Consider the following 5,234-nt stretch of genomic DNA (forward strand, 5'->3'; position numbering starts at 1 on the left):
AATTGCACATCATTTTGACAAAATGTTCAATAATTGTTTTGCATTCACTCATTGAAATTCAAGCAAATTATATTTGTTTAAAAACTGAAACTGGACCATGGATTATTTAGTTCCCAGCATTGGACGGAAATGGATTTGCAAAGTAAATGTTGCAATTAAGCATAATTAAATGGGTTTTACACACACACACGTACACGCATGCACGCACACACACACACACACACACACACACACACACACACACACACACACACACACACACACACACACATGCCAAAGAGTGGAGCTTAAGTTGTGAGCAGCATTATGACAGTTTTAGTATATGGGACTGGTGGTACCTTTTTAAAAGGTTTATCTTTGTAGCTTAAGGGTCCATGTCCATTAGTATCTTAAAGGTATAAAAGTGACAGATTTTTTTTTTTTTTATGAGAATTTGGCCAACAGTAAAATATTTATTTGCATTACTTTTAGTCATATATCGGAGATTACTTCATTCAGCAAGGTTTGTAATACACAAGAACTTTTGATTGAATGATCTTGTACTCATTTTGTTGTAGAAGTCTAAATTAGATGTGGAATAGTCAAGAAATGAGCTAAAAAAAAAAAGGAATATTAGGAGAAGCATCTGAGACAAAGTTCATACTTAAATGAAAGTCTCAAGACATCTAAAATTTTATATATTATGTAATCAAAAGTTTATTATCTCAGACAAAAGTACTTAAATAAAACATATCAATGTCTATGACCCGAGAGTAAACTTTGAAATGTTTTGCTGATGTTGGTTATATTTTGATGGTCTTTATTTTCCTGAAGTGTCATGGAAGTGGGGCAAAAATGGCTTCATTAAACTGTCCTTTACTCTGTTTGTTGGCTCTCACTGGGCCAGGTCCATCAATCTCCTCATTCTCCATGCCTGTCTGGTCCTGCTTCCTCACCGCTAGCTCTCTTAAATGAGATCCGAATCTATCGTCCCTCCTCTAGCACGGCCCGCTCGGCCTATGCAGATGCCTCTCACCGTGAGGCCTGCCTCCTGGGAGATAGGAGTCCACCGGCATCCTCCTCTCCACGGCTCAAGAGTTTCATTTCCATCCCTCTGATCTAAACAAGCCCATTACCGGCAGGACACAAGTTCGTGGCCCCCTTGAGAAAGCTTGCGGCTAAGCCACCGTGGCTCATAGCCACCTTCAATGACCATACGTCTGGTGAAGGGACCATATATACAGCCCAGCACTTTATCAGAACCTCTCCAGAGAAGCGAGGGGAATTGGCTCTTGTGGGTCTCGTCGAATCCTCCTCCTGTAGTCAATCAATTACGGGACCAAAAGGCGAGAGAGGAGAGGGTAACAAAGACGAGGACACACGGTCGACTGGGTGGAGCCTCGTGGAGGGAGAAAGGTGAAGAAAGAACAGTGACAGAGGTGGAGGTCCGAGGATCGGATTTAGCTTAATCCAGAAGAGACTTGAAACATCTCACACTTGCATCCAAGAAAGGTTGACGACAAATCATATAGGATGAAAAGCATATTGTGAAGTATAAAGACCTTAACGCAATCATGTCAAGAGGATAAAAAACCTGCTCACCCTAAAGATTTATGCTCTGCAAAACCAAATTAATCACAAAGGACTGACGTTCTACAAGGTACTTTAGAGATTCGTTAATAAATATGATTGCTGCAGCTACAAATAAACAAGGAATATTGGTTTACATCATGGATATAAAATGTGTTTTTGTGCAATGAATTATTGGTTGCTGAGAGTATGAAACCAAAAGTTGCCCCCTTCCCAGTCCAGATACAACTGATGACTTGTTTGAATAGTGATGACTTTAGATTGTTCAGAGTCGATTCTTTCTTTTCGGAGACAATAACTTTATTTATTGTGCACTTTTGGCTTTACAGCTTTGCAGATCATTTACTTTCACTTACAGCTGATTTATTTTGCACAGCAAAAATAATATATCTTGAAAAGATTTTATTATATGAACATTTTGGTTTGTGACCACATGCATTAATCTGAACAAAGTATTGAGTAACTGAGGACTTTCACTTGCTGTAAATGGTCACAGAGAAAAACATAGACTGATGGATGGAGGATCACTAACAGACTTATCAAGACGTTCTGAACACAAAAAACAAAAGGAGAAACGTGACGAATAAAAACAAGGTGTTCTAAGATGTAATTTTTTTTTTTACTTTATTGGCATTGATTGGGTTAATGAAGAATCGTTTAACACCCATGGGAACTTTCCATTGCACAGAAGATTCTTTAAAGTGTAAAAGGTTATTTCGATTAATAAAACGTTCTTCACACAAAAAGGTTCTTTGGGGAATAAAAAATGTGACAAAAAGTATATATAAAATACTGATGCAGAAGACTAATTGGCAACCGCTGAAAAAAACAACTGAAGTAAAAAGTAGCTGGTTTTAAAAACAGATCTAAGAGAATCTTATAATCTGATATTTTCTAAAAGGAATAGTGCAATCTTCTCATAATCTTATATTTTCCAAAAAGAACAGAGAATGCACACCTCATCAATTCCTTCCAGTCTTGATTTACCCACTTTTGTGACCCTGTACAAGGAGCTAGATCTGATAATTCAAGATATTAAGGTAAATATTTGATTGTTAAACTGCTAGTACATGTTAAAGATGTTTGAACTGGGCTGTATTTCCTAAAAAGAGTACACTGTACGTTAAGGGTCTAGAATTTAGTAGGGACGCTATGATATCTATAATTTTGATCAAATAATTAAGTATATGTCACCTTGGACCACAAAATCTTAAGTGTCTATTTTTCAAAACTGATATTATACATCATCTGAAAGCTGAATAAATACGCTTTCCATTGATGTATAGAAAATCTGGAATTAATCTAAATACGGGAAAATCACCTTTAAAGTTTTAATATATTTACAGTAGGAAATTTACAAAATATCTTTATGGAACATGATCTTTACTTAACGTCCTAATGATTTTTGGCATAAAAGAAAAATCTATTATTTTTACCCATACAATGTATTTTTGGCTTTTGCTACAATTATACCCCAGTGACTTGAGACTGCTTTTGTGCTCCAGGGTCACATATGTTAATATAATTCTTGTTGTTGTTGTAATTTCGTCCACATCCGAAATAATATTGTTAAGTTAATGGAGAATACATTAGAAAACTGCACAAATTTAATTGTGTATTTAATAAATTGCAGAAGTGTTTCCAAGATTTCGAGCACAGTTCAGCTGAATGTTAAAGTTTAGTGATAAAGTTTTGTGTTAATCTGCCTCTCCCATTTGCTCTTTTTACATTGACTATCACTGCAATACAATCAGATACAATAATAATTTCTTAAATATTTATTACAATAGGCTAAACTGATAAATTCAACATTTACTGGATGCTTTCAGCTGATTTCCTATTGAACTGCCACCAACTGAACTATAATGCTCAAAGTATTTCAAATATAGTCACTTAAGCTACAAACTCCATCTAACATGCATTTTGAGCTGCAGCGTGTCATATTAATGGTGTTTCAGTAGTAGAAGAATGCTTTATTTCAGTTAATTTTCTAAAACTATCGAGCTAAGCCAGTAGTAGTGCTGAGGGTCGTGTAAACTGAAGACGAGGAAAGAGGAACAGAAAAACTGATTCAATTAAGTGAGTCATTTATGCTGGATTGATTCAAATTCGTTACTTCGATTATTCAGTTAAAGCGATTCCATAAAATATCAAAAGAGCCATTCATTTTTGTATATCAGCATGCTTGTAATGATTTTAAAAAGCTAGTAAAATGATGGGTGAAAAAGAGCTTTTCGAAACTCATAATCAGTTAAACGTTTGCGTCGCAAAATGATTCACTGTTTCGAAGCCCTCGAATCGAATAGCGAATCATTTGATTCGGATCGAGACTTCAAATAGTAGAGACCATTGGTTTGGAAATTGTTTTTATAATCTAGTTAGGTTTTTGGGAGACACAGCCTAGGTATCTTCTGTGTTTCAGTTATTATAAACATACAGTAACAAAACAAAACTAAGAACCCTTATCATAGAAATGTTTTGCATCTTGTACCATTTCAAAGTTCTCCTCAGTACCAACTTTCCTTGCACTCTATAAACTGCATCATAGGAAAGCTTGACACATATAAAAAGGTATAAAAAGTCCAGCTTTCAAACTGTAGTCAAACCTTTCATTATTTTGTCAAATCAATAAAAAGTATGGCTACTATAAAAGACAAACTCTGGAAACTGGGCGTTTGAGCCTCATGTCAGTTTTAGATCTTTAATTGATAACATTTACGCCAGTGTTACAGTAAAGACACCAACAGGCTGAAGGTAGTAAATACCAAATACAAGGTTCCCACTAAAGCTACTACTTCATACAACAGAATAAATTATACCATGGTAACATACACACATGCTGAAAGGAAATGGGAGGAAAGCATAAACACAAATGCTAACGAAAGCAGGTGCCCAGTTTGACGTCCCGGAGGGGAATATTTTTAATATCCAAATGTTGATTAACAAAGGTGTTAGCCATGGATGATCTATAGGCTACTAGAAGTGTTTTCATTGCTCATTCGATGAAGATATCGACAGTTGAAAGGGAAGAGGACCGGGTTTGGGTCAAGTGTTTTGTTTTACAGTCCGTTTTGCCTTAAATGCATCCAGTGAAACGTTCACTCGAAGATTCGTTGAGGAATCTATTGAGTCCGAAGCAGTCCGTTATAGCACCAAACACTGCTGTGTTTCCCACAGTCCGTTAAATGAGCCATCAGTCACTTTGATCTTTATTACGGATCCACGAATGTAATCTTTCTTAAGCAGAGCAAATCTAAAGCTAGGATTCATAAGCAGTATGATTCACCTTTCATTCAGTTTTAAGCGTGGCTGTCTTTCACCGAGAGCTTCTCACATTGAATCCTAAGAAAAATGATACATAATAACTAGTGAAAGCAAGAAACAAAAGCAGTAAATATAAACACAAAATTACAATATAAGACTTATACATATCCCCTGCTTAATCTACCACACAACACCTCTGCTGTTTTAGTATAAAACATATTCTTAATAAACAAACAATAAACAATCTGCTTCATCTACTGTACAGTTCCATCTATGTGTCAAAATGTGACCTGGGAGTGCTACACAAATGTTGCAATTTCACAAGGTATTTATTTTATTTTTTTGTACAAACTTGTGAATGCACAAGATGTTAAATACATGAGCCCTGGCATGTGTTTTTG

General features: G+C 35.8%; 1 protein-coding gene across 2 annotated transcripts in view; it reads right to left on the reverse strand.

The window, feature by feature from the left end:
* Positions 1-4,256: 4,256 nt before the first annotated feature.
* The window catches only part of LOC128022047 (paired box protein Pax-7), a 55,603-nt gene continuing 54,625 nt past the window's right edge, over positions 4,257-5,234 (reverse strand). For both annotated transcript variants that reach the window (XM_052609254.1, XM_052609253.1), the window contains exon 9: positions 4,257-5,234. This exon is cut by the window's right edge and continues 1,561 nt beyond it. The gene's annotated coding sequence lies outside the window, so the exon portion shown is untranslated.

The sequence above is a fragment of the Carassius gibelio genome, chromosome A11 (genome assembly GCF_023724105.1).
Source record: "Carassius gibelio isolate Cgi1373 ecotype wild population from Czech Republic chromosome A11, carGib1.2-hapl.c, whole genome shotgun sequence".
Taxonomy (NCBI): Eukaryota; Metazoa; Chordata; class Actinopteri; order Cypriniformes; family Cyprinidae; genus Carassius; species Carassius gibelio.